Here is a 12106-nt window from a genome sequence, read left to right on the forward strand (position 1 = left end):
CATCCAATGTGGGGGTTGCACTTCGAAGGTTGGAAAGGAGTTTCCGAAATGAAACCTGCACAAAATTTGTACCTTGTTGGCGGAAAATTTTAGAAAGCGCGACAATAGTATCGAAGCTCCACCAAAGAGCATTGTCATGGGACCTGCCTACATACATTGGTGTATCTTTAACAGGTGGAAATTGGTCAAGGTCCCCCACAAGGATCATAGATCAGCCACCAAATGGAGTGTTTCTATTTGATGAGAAGGCCTCTCGTAAATGTTCATCAATTTGATCAAGCATTTTAGGACCAATGAAGCTCATTTCATCAATGAGAATGTATTTGACATCACGGAGTTTTTCTTGATGGTTTAGTAGGGATTGACCTTCCAAAGGGTGCATAAAGGAGATAGGGATGCAAAGGTCAGAGTGTATGGTTAGAGAATTGATGTGGAATGCCACAACACTGATTGGAGCAAGCAAGATCAGTGGGTTTTTTCCATTAGCAGAGTTGGTTAGGAAGGCATTTTTGAGGCAATCAATTAGGAAGGATTTGTTGGTGCCAACAATGACTTGGATGAGCATCCTTAACGGTGTGGTGGAACCATTGTTGGATAAGTGGGAGAAAACGATATTAAATGCTATGAGCTGGCTTGGGGACAAGGAGGAAAGGGAATGTGGATTTAGAGAGGGAATTTGGTGGAGTGTTGTGGAAGAGTGGTTGATTTCTGTGAAGCTAATGGTCGTTTCTTGAAAGTATGAAGGGATAAGAGAGTGGTCCCAATTATGGGCTGTATCAAAGTCATGATGGCTAAGCATCTCAAGCTCATCAAGGAGGATGTTGTTACCTGGGTGGATTTGAGAGAGGAATGGCCATTCTTCCATGTCTATGGTGGGGGTGGGGGGGGGGATGCATTGCATCAAGGGAGGGATCATCAATGTCATACAGGGGTGGTTCTAAAGGAGCCTGGTGAACATGCCATGCTTGATACATGTTGGCAATTTTCTCCCAATGAGAAACAATTGCCTCACCGGTTTCGCGAATGTCGTCAGACAATCTATGAAAAGAGTAGTACAAGAGTAGCTCACTCTAGCAAAAGTCAACGTAGGATGTTGAATCTTTATTTGGGATTGTAATGTACCGAGGAATGATGCACAAAACCATGGGAGGGAAAATTCTCTTCCATGACAATGTTTTTCGGCGGGAGGAGAATGACCAGCCTCGTATGACTTCAATAAGAGGCAATGACTCTAGTGAATGAGGTCTTTGCATGTATGAGGTGATGAAGGGTGTTGTTGGAAGATGGGCATCCAAGTTTTTCAAAACATGTCGGAAAACCTTTTTTTAACATTGAGGGAGACAAAAAAATGGTTGCATTGGATTAGAGGGAGTTTTTGGAGCAGATGACATGTTTCTTGTGCACCAATGTCCCTATCAGAAACAAGTTCAGTCATGAGTTTGCGGATGACAAACACGGTAGGCGTGTCAAGGGGGAAACTTTGTGAAATTCGTGCAAGCATTTGGTAATAAATTTCGGATTTTCCTCTACTTTCACAGCATACTTTGCAATGTAGCTCAATATAGCATGGCACGACAAAACCAGTTGGAAGTCAATGTTGGCCCTCCAAATTTCAAGCATATGAGAGTTGTACACATTTATATTGTTTTCATTTCTAGCAGGAGTGTACGCTTTCTACCCAGAAGCATTGATTTGTAGAGAAGAATTTTCACACAATTCCCTAGGGGCTCCATAGCGGTAAATAATAGAGTTATTTTTTTGCAAAGACATGTAGAGGAATGATAGTTTGTGTGCCTTTGGATGTAGTTCACAAGTTCCTCATAGTCTCAGAGTTCATTTAATATTTCATTTGTCGCAAGAAGGTAGGGATCGTGTATAAATGAGTGATGTATTCCAGGAGTCCTATTCTGGAGAGGTCGAGGGTTCCAAGCACTGATGTAGGTATCGAAAAATGTTTTGGCCACACGAACGTCTACAACATTAGCCTAGTCAAGCCCACCCATATTGCATGCATCTTTGAACTATATAAACCCATGTACATGTGCAAAGCCTCTATGTTACCATTCATACATCAATAACAAAGACGAAAAAAAGTAAGAGGGATGCATGAAAAGGAAAAGTGAAAAAAAGAAAAGTAAAGGGAAAGAAATGGTAGAGCCATACCTGCACTAAAAGTCCTTTACACAGAATCCTTTTAGTATAATCTCTTCTAAGAAGATTGTAAATCTACAATGGATGTATTGAGATGCACGATGTGGGTTTGAAACAATGTTTTGGATTCTCCATTAAGATTGATCTTGTGCATTAGATGGAGGATTAGAAGGCATGGACATATGAAAGTCATGGCTTGGTATCAGTTGCACTCAGTGTGAAGAAGAAGGTAGGGTTATCATGTTGAATAATCATGTCACTTATCTCCCCTCTAGCCCTAGTTCAAAAGGAATGACTCCAGCAAAGGGATGAGCCGAAGCGCATAATCTGGTCCGGAATTGTCAAAGGCGGACACTACTGAAGGTGGAGGCGAAGGTTTGCTACAATTGTTCGTAGGGTATTTGCAAGGTCCCTTTTAATGAAGACAAAATCAATTTCCTGGCTTCGATGGCACATGATATGGTTGTATAGGTAACATCGAAACCTAGGATGTTGGCCAAATCGATTATCATGGAAGTGCATTAGATGCAAAGCATATTCTTGCATATCAACTTTTTCAATTCATGGTTGGTTAATCATGGAAATTCCAGTGGGGAAGGCCATGGATAAGAGGCCCCCTATGTTGTATTCGTTGAATGGAGAAAGGTCAATGATGGGCCATTCAAGTGAATAGGTGGGTGTGGAATTGGAGGATTCAATGCAGGCAATTATCTCATCAATTTTTGTATGAGAATTTGGTAGAGTTGCAACAAATAAGGATGGTTGAAGGTTAGATGGGTTTGGGAGGAGAAGTTCATGGTTAATATTTTCAGAGAGGGCTTCTTGGGGTCCAAGGGAGTTGGGGGAGAGATGGCGTAACATACCAGAAAGGTCTGAAGGGGAATCAGGCAAAGACGAAAGTGCAGGCGGGTTAATTTGTAAATCTTTGTAGTATGGGTCATTTGCTAACTTGAACTGCAAAGCCGAGAGAACATGTGATCTGCTAACAAAGAATTCATAGGATATGTTGGCATTGTTGGTTTTATTTGCAACAAGGATGTCTATTTCTAAGAGCATGCAAGGAAGGGAGGTGACAATGTTATTTATATCTTGAGGGAAGATAATAGTATGGCCAGAATATTTGTATTTCCCTCCGCGTGCATGTGTTACTTTAAGAACGAGGTTGACACGGGCAATGAGCATCTCTTCAAATTGAGTTAGGAAAGCGAGGACATGTGGTTGGTTGCTTGGGTCCATGTTGTTTGATGAGAAGAAGCAATGGATAGTTCACTCAGAGGCACAACAAGAACAAACAACTTTGGCAGTTTTTTTTCATGGATGGGTCAGCTTCACGACAAGTGGAGCAAACTTGTATGGGGATAAGTGCATCAATTATTTCATGAAAGTGACGATGTGAATGATGGAGATGGTTGTTGGGGAATTTATGAGGAGTTGAAGAGGAAGACACATGGGGGGATGACTGCACATGGAAATTGGGAGGTTACAAAAGGGCATTGGTTGGAATTGAAGAGGAAGCCAAATGGGGGGATGATAGCATATCAAAAGTGGGAGGTGATGAAAGAGAATTGATTGGAATTGATTAGAAAGTAAGTGGACATGGAAGGGAAATCAAAAGAATTTGGGTGGATGATTGGGGATGGAGACGAACCTGGGAAGGAAGAGGAGTTTGGTTTGGGTTGATTTGAGAGGGAAATTTTTATTGACGATTGTTGTAGAGAAGATGACGGCGTGCATTTATTCTATCCTTGTTAAGTGCATAGTGGCGTCGTCATTGTTCCTTATGTGCAATATTTGTTGGGGTGGGTTTCATAGATGTTTCAAACAAGAAAAGTTGTCTCAACATCTGAGGTGTAAGTGAAGTAGGAGAAACAACAAGTAAAGAATGCATGACAAGTTTTTTTGTTTTTATCTTCCTGCTTGTTTAAAGTTGTGTTTATTTTCTTTTCTTTTTTGTTTTTGTTTTGCATTACAAAGTATAGTAGCATATATATGGTGCGAGTGTTGCTTTTAGGGAAAGTATATGCATTATCTAACGTGATGAATGCGAATTGCAAGTGCAGTACGAAGACGAGAGTGAATGATATTTGTTTTGTTTTGTTGTTGGACTTGTTCGAAGTAAAGTAATCCATCCTGGGCTGTTCAAATTATTATTAGTAATTGTAAACACAACCACATGATGCATATTTGGCCTAGACTAAAGGAAGCCCATTTGTGCATGTGACCATAATTAGAAGCATTAGGTGAGTATTGTTTTTCATATATAGCATATCATATTTATATGTGCATTTGAATAATGTGTGTGTTGCAAAGAAGCTTACATGGTGAACAAGGATTGTGAAAAGCAAGTGAGCGAATGACCATGTATATAGAAGAGACATTACAAGTGAGAAAATAAGCATTTATGCATGCGAGAAAAAAAAACAAGTGGCAACCCATTTATTCATAAGAACCAATACAATTGAGAGAGGGTGAATATAGTTATGAGAAAGCAGTACAAAAGGACGAAGCATTGTTGAAGATGACGTCTAGAAAAAAAGTAAAGATCAAATTGCAGACAAGAGGGTTCAACAATGTGTAAAAGGGCAAGTAGGGATTAATGAGAGTGATGGGTGGGAGAGGAGTTGGAAATCATGAAAGGGAGGGGCATAATAGGGAAAGTGTTCACAAGGTGAAGGATGGGCATCAATGGAGGAGGAGGGGGGGAGAGTATGAGAAGAAAAGTGTTAAAGGGAAAGGGTGTATAAAGTAAGATATGGGGAATAACGAGGGAGAGGGGAGAAAGGTATGTTTATAGGCAACGAGAATTTTTTTTCGGGGGGAAGGAGTGGGTTGATGGTCTTAGAGGAGGAGAGCGGACACGGAGGCGTAAGGGATTTCTTTAGAGTGCATGAGGGTTGGGCGGAGGCATTCAATGCCGTTGAAAGTGTTTGTTTTGATAGCTAGTGTGAAGAGGAATAGACGTGATGTGACCCCATTGGATATGTCTCTGACAACTTCTGGCTCGTTTGAAAGGAGGAAAAGTTCCTTTGCAGATATGCCCAAAAGGCCATGGGCAGCATCGTCGAAAGCAACCACATTTTCGAGTTGGCCAATGTGGTCATGCAATTCAAACAGGAGCACATAGCGATAGTCACATTCAAGGAAGGAGCCTTCACATTTTGAATAATGCCATGTGTTGTCAGGTTGCTGCAAAAAAAAATTCATGTGTTTCATCACATCAACAGTAAGGGGGCATGCGAGGAAGTAGAAGTCATCCAAGTTAATTGTTGTAATAGTAGCACAGAGGAAAACCCATGCAGAGGGCATTACAAGAATGTCAGAAATTGTTTTTGTTTGCATGGGCCTGTTGGGTGTGCCAATGTATTTATGGCTGAGTGATGATGAGGAAGATTTGATGCCTTCTTCTTGAAACCATTGCTTGAGTTGATGTGTTTCAGAGATATCCAGATCTAAAAGAAGGAAAGTCATTAGGATAGTTCTGATAGTTCGCCCATTGAACTTGACAAGACGACCCCCTATGGTTGCAAGGATTGGAACCATACATGCCATGCGAAGTTTGGAGAGCGCTCGTCCTTCGATGTGGTAGTGTTCTCCCTATAAGCTGACATCAATGCTGCTACTAGACATGTTGTTTTGGGAAATAGTTTGTATGGGAGTTTCAAATCCATCATGTCAACAAACGATAGAGGCAGGAGAGGTCAAGCTGATGACACCAATAACATCAACAAATAAGTCTAGAGATGCAAGTTTGAGTGAACTTATTGGCACAAATGGAAGGTATGGGAAGGTATTATTTGATCTCCATCTAAAAGGTGAGATACATTTTATGTGGAGAAGAGGAGGATTTCAAACAAGTGTTTAAAATGGTTGTACGAAAGGTTCAAGATCTTTATGGTGCCATTTGAAATTGTGTAGATATGGCCAAGCTAGATGAGACCATGTAGTGATTCTGCCAATTCATTGAATGTGGATACATGGATTTCATTGCCGTCACGATCAACAAGGTCAAACCCAAAGGATTTCCCAAAGCCACATGCATTAGTGTATGCTCGAAGGGGTGTTTTTGTGAGAACTCTAAATTGGATGGACCAAAATTTATGGGTTGGAGTAAGTGCCTTAAAAGGGACAATAATTGTAGATGAAGCGAGAAAATTTGTGAAGTTGGTAGATTCGCTTTCAATGCAGGGTGGGGGGTTGATGAAAGTGAAGAGCCAGCGGATGAGGACGAGGTCGCATGGAGAATTTGTTCAGTGGAGAGAATAAGAGGGGTTGGCTTGCTGATCAAAGTTTCCACACAGAGGAGTATTTCAAGTTCGAGGACCAAAAGCGACCTGCAAGAAAGAGCATACGTGAGCATAGAGGGGAAGTAAAACACTATAAAAGCAAATTGATTATAAAGCGGACATAAAAGGATAGGAAAGGGAAGGAGGATTGGGCAAGATTCCTTATGCGCAACATACATAGTAAGAGCACAATAGAGCCTATTTGCAAGTATCCATTTTTTGCAAGGGAATCATGTGAAGAAAGAAACAAGACCGCATGGTTGTGAACACCATTAGAAAGGGAGACATGGTAGTGAGGGGTTGACATCCTAGTAGGGTTTATTTCTTCGACAACAATTACTTGGAGGATTGGTTGCATCTCGGTAGAGCTAGCAAACAAAAATGAAAGTGCATTGGTATTCAAGGTCGATTCCATGGTGATACAACATTGTTGTCGAAAGAAAGATGCTACAAGAGAATACTAATTGTAAGTGTACAAAAGTGAAGAACAATTTGTGTAGTAAAAATAAAGGAAAAGGTTAAAGAGTTTATCTTAAAAGAGATGAAGCAACAATATAAATTGAAGGGGAAAGTGTGGAAGATAAAAAAACATGAGGGGGAAGAAAAGGCAGGCAAGAACAAGTGTGCTACAAGAAACGAATAGATAGTTAGACTATTGTCCTTATGATTTGTGTAATTTTCATGTGGAAAAGTTAAATGTTTCACAGGTAAGAAAGCAAATCAAGAAGAAAAAAAAACCCACCATGGTTTTTTAATTTGTTGAGAGGACAATTTTGGAAGGAAGAGATGAATGGGCAGGAAATTTCAATGAGATACCTAGAAAACATTGAGGGCTTGTCCAAACAAAGAGGTTTGGTAGTAGCAAGGCAAAGTAGGAAGCACTGTTTTGATTATGGTTTTTGTGTGTAAATCAATTGTCTTTCTGGATTTATGGCAATTACAATTTTTCACCCTATTCATGAGACCTTGCAACTTTTCAGATGAAATGGATCTATGGATGCAGGCAAATAACATTAGTAAAAAAAATATAGGCTAGGTTTTTTTATGTGAGAGAAAATGACTGACTATATTAAAAATAAAAGAGCATGTGGCATTCTAGGAATAAAAAATATGAGAAGGAAAATAGAGGGTACAAACAAGGGAATAAGATGTGTTTTCAGACAACATGTAACACTAGTTAGATAGCAACCATAAATAGTGTAACATAATAAGAGATAACAATCATAAAGGAAAAACTTCCAAAATAGGGGAAAAGCAATGTTAAACTAATTTCCTAAGGATAGGAAAAATGTACATGCATATATGTCAACATGTAAAAAAACAATGCAATAAAGAGGAAAATCCAAATATCTTTACCACTCGGAAAGGAAAAGCACAAGATATCTTGCTAGGTCAAAACATATTTATGTTAGGTAAGTGGTATTTAAATATGACAAGGAAAATGACTAAACTAGCTTGGCCAATTAATGCATATAATTGAAACATTTGTAAAATACCGTGAATAATTTGCATAGTAGCAACAAATTGTTCCTCCAAAATAAGTGAAGTTATAAAAGAACAATATGAAGAGGGTTCAACTGTATGCAAAGGGGAATAGAAGGATTCCTTGTCCAACAAAGTGTGCTAACTGTCAAGCTAGCAACAAGATGTGAGGAACTTTTTAAATATTAGAGTGATGAAGGAGGACATATTAGCCTTTTAGAATCACATGGAAGAGGAAGACATAGTGGCAAGTCACTTGGGAGTTTTTCTCATATGTATGACAAATTTAATGTCTAATGTCATTATTGCAGAAGGTTTGAACCGTATGCATATGAACGTAGGAAAAAAATGGTATGGATAAATGAAATGCAAATTTCATTAAGGAAAGATTTAGAAAAATAAGTGAAGAGAATCAATTTTTGTTGCAATATAGCATAAGAAAGCAATAAAGGGGTATGGTACGTAATGCTGGTTGTAGCAACTATTACTGAAAATATGAGGTGAGAATGTGAAATAACAACAAAGTATCAAGCATGAGTAAAGAAGTATCAATGGTTTAAAACATACCGCATTAGTATGGATCAGTAGTTTAAAACAAAATTTGTATGGTAGTGTAGGGAATAAAGATGAAGTATACATAATTTGGCAGTCTTATGAATTGGCATTTCCTATGCCAACAAATAGAAGCTATATATGTTTGGTTTCTTCATTGGTAAGGATGGGAGATCTTGAGGGAGTTGAGGCTTATGTTAGAAAATCGTTATTTTGGAAATCATTTGATGATATCATAGTATCCAATGTCCTCCTTGCTGCTTATACTAGAAAAGATCATGCAGTCAGCAATGATGTCTTAAAATGTTGTATATCTCGTTGTACTATTTTAAAGTATATCATGAATAAATACCCCAAATATTTCTTTTTTAAAATAATTAAAATAATAATTTTATGAAAGAAAAATATCAATAATTTTCAACCCTTGACAACTATCTCAAACTCTCTACTTATAAACTCGGATTATATGATGCCAAATGAGGGCTTTTTTCAACCCTTGTCAGCGATCTCGAACTCTCTACTTCTATGATAAATTTCTATCCTTGCAAGAATTTTGTTACCTGTAATAACTGTTGGAAATAATTTGTTGCAAGATTTTAATAAATCCTCTCTCATGGCTCTTCAAATATTGCTTTAGATTTACAGGCAGTCTGATCAATTCTAGGTCTTCAATCCTCACTTTCACCAGGCCACTCAGATTCTTTCAACAGGTCAAAGTTAACCTTAACTCTAATTCCTCTTGTGCCTTGTTTCCAGCTGTATGGTAATATATCAAAGTTAACCTCTAATTATTCTTGTGCTATGTTTCTAGCTGTTAGGTAATAGATCAAAGTTAACCTCTAATTCCTCTTGTGCTTTGGTTCTAATTATAGGGTGAAATTGGTAGCACAATTATTATAATTAGTTTAAGATTTAGACTTAATTATGTTTTAAAATATCACTGTGACATTGGATTTAAATAGGCCCATTATCTTTGATATGTCATGGAGTACTCTTGTGATTTTTAACACAGGATATGATCTAAAACATGATACATATGGATTTTTGATGGATATGGGGTTCAGAGAACATTCTGGTCTATTTGTTTATCAACCCGAATTCTTTCAGGCATGAAAACTATGAATAATCCATTTCAGAAATTTTCATTTGTCAATATGGAACAAAAGTGCAGAGAATATACACAGGTGAATTAGATTTATGTTTATCTCCATAGATCAGACACGAGTAATATGTTGTTCATTAGGGCTATTGTATTTAACAATTGGGAGACATGTCGTGACATGAGAAGCATGAACTTCCAATATTCACTAAGGCTAATCTTGTGTCTATTGTGACAAACACTTTGACTCTCTAGTCTCCCACACAATATCCCTGTGCCCAAAAAAACATAGTTGGAACACTTTTAAGACGTGATATTAGCATGATTGTTGCCACTGTTGGAAAGTTTGCAGGAAATTTCCATCTCCATTCTGGGGTACTACGCAAATTGTCTACAAAGTTTGGAGATATTTTCCTATTACAGCAAAGAGTGTTATGTTGAGATAGCCTTTCTAGAGGATTTTCCAGTGATATTTTAGAGTAAGTGTTCAAGTTTTGAATATCCAAATGTACAATCAGGGTTTGTAAGGTAGCAGCACACATGCTCCCATAAGAAATTTGTCGCTATCAATATGAAGTGGCTGTAACATTCCCAGATCTTTAATGATCAAATGGAGCAATTTGAGAGGTGCCTCTCGCGATCTAAGGAATGAAGAAAAAATGCATCTCACTGGATGCATATTCTTATAACATTTGGATGAAAAGTTATGCGGCTTTGTCACACATGGATCAAGTGGAAGGGGTGTTGATTGAACTGGAGCTTGATGATAATATAGATCCAGATTTGGAATATTGACAACACTGTAGGAAGCATTTATATAAAGACCTAAGTCCTTAACAAATCATAATCTACTTTTAAAACATTGGGGGAAGAAAATGATAGAAGTGGAGGTTAAGACAAAATAAAAGCATAAATTTGCTTATGAGCATATAATTAGTTTGTATGGCAGGCTAGGAAATAAAGATGAAGTATACAGAATCTTGAAATCTTATGAATTGGCATTTCCTATGTCAACAAATAAAAGCTATATATGCTTGGTTTCTTCATTGGTAAGGGTGGGGGATCTTGAGGGAGCTGAGGATTTTGTTAAAAAATGGCTATCTGTGAAATAATTTGATGATATCAGAGTATAATCAATCGTTTGTCGACGCGTTTCGAACCAACCAGTGTGGTTCATCGTCAGGACAAGATGAAGATCAAATCAGGCTTAGCTCGATTAAATAGAGTGTGCAGAGACTCCAACGGCTATAGGATAACAACTAGTTTGACCTAATGAATTCAATTATATATCTTTTTATTATTAATAAATATATTATTAATAATAATTATTTAGTAATATAATAGTAATAAAGCAATTAAATAATATATATAATGACCATTATAATTAAAATATTCTCTTAGTAATGTTATTAATATATCGAATTTTAAATTAATTTATTTAAATAATAATTGAATAATATTGAATATATATAATGACCATTAGAATTAAAATATTAATATTATCCTTGAATTAACAAATAAACTCCTTCATTTACCTATTTTAACTATTTCTTGAAATATTAATTAGTTATTTGAGTAGTTTGACCAGGTTCATTAGGTCAAACTAGCTGTTATCCTATAGCCGTTGGAGTCTCTGCACACTCCATTTAATCGAGCTAAGCCTGATTTGATCTTCATCTTGTCCTGACGATGAACCACACTGGTTGGTTCGAAACACGTCGACAAACGATTGATTATGTGATTTTGCTGAAGATTATCTAAACAAGTTATGGATCACAGAAGTCTAAATTCCTTAATGATATCAGAGTATCTAATGTCCTCCTTGGTGCTTATACCAAACAAGGGTATTTGAAAAAAGAAGAAGTCTTCCTTCAACATATTATGAAAAATGGAGGCAAACCAAATGCAATTACCTGGGAAAGCCTTGTCAAGGCCTATATACATAGTGAACAAGTTCACAAAGCTATGGAGGCAATCACAAGATCTCTGTCAGTTGGACAAAATCATTGGTAGCCAAAGTCTGAAAATGTGTTCAAAATTTTAAGACATTTTGAGAAGCAAGGTGATGTTAAAAGTGCAGAGGAATTTTTGAAGACTCTGAGAGGGGTGAAATTTGTGAGCACAAAATTTTACAACTCTTTGCTTCACACATATCTTCGTGTTGATAAAGTTCCTTGCAGAATAGCAGAACTTATGATGGAAGATAATGCCAGTCCTGATGAAGGAATAGACACCCTTCTCAAACAAACGAATGAATCTTAAGAAGAGTTGGGATTTTCAAATACTTGCAAGCGCACGGGCCATTACTTGGAGAAACTGATAGGCATCACATACAAGACAATTATTCTTCAGAAGTTCTGGGTTCTGTTGAAATATTTATGTGTGAAAGAGAGGTTGCAAGAAAAACAAATGGTTTGCAGAGGCTTCGGTGTCTAAGCCTCATTTTTTTCCTAAAAGTATGTTTAAAAGAAGGCCACTTTAACATCGGCTTAAATGTACCATAATCACGGCGAAACACAAAAAAACGTTGAAGTTGTTG

The 12106-nt window shown here is 37.5% G+C and overlaps 1 pseudogene; it reads left to right on the forward strand.

Annotated features, from left to right (window-relative positions):
* Window positions 1-11829, forward strand: part of LOC149216317 (large ribosomal subunit protein mL101 (rPPR4)-like) — a 73906-nt pseudogene extending 62077 nt beyond the window's left edge.
* The last annotated feature ends 277 nt before the right edge of the window (window positions 11830-12106 follow it).

This window comes from Pinus tabuliformis, chromosome 1_1 (assembly GCF_031772625.1).
Source record: "Pinus tabuliformis cultivar Carrire ecotype Pingquan chromosome 1_1, CPIR1, whole genome shotgun sequence".
NCBI classification, from domain to species: Eukaryota; Viridiplantae; Streptophyta; class Pinopsida; order Pinales; family Pinaceae; genus Pinus; species Pinus tabuliformis.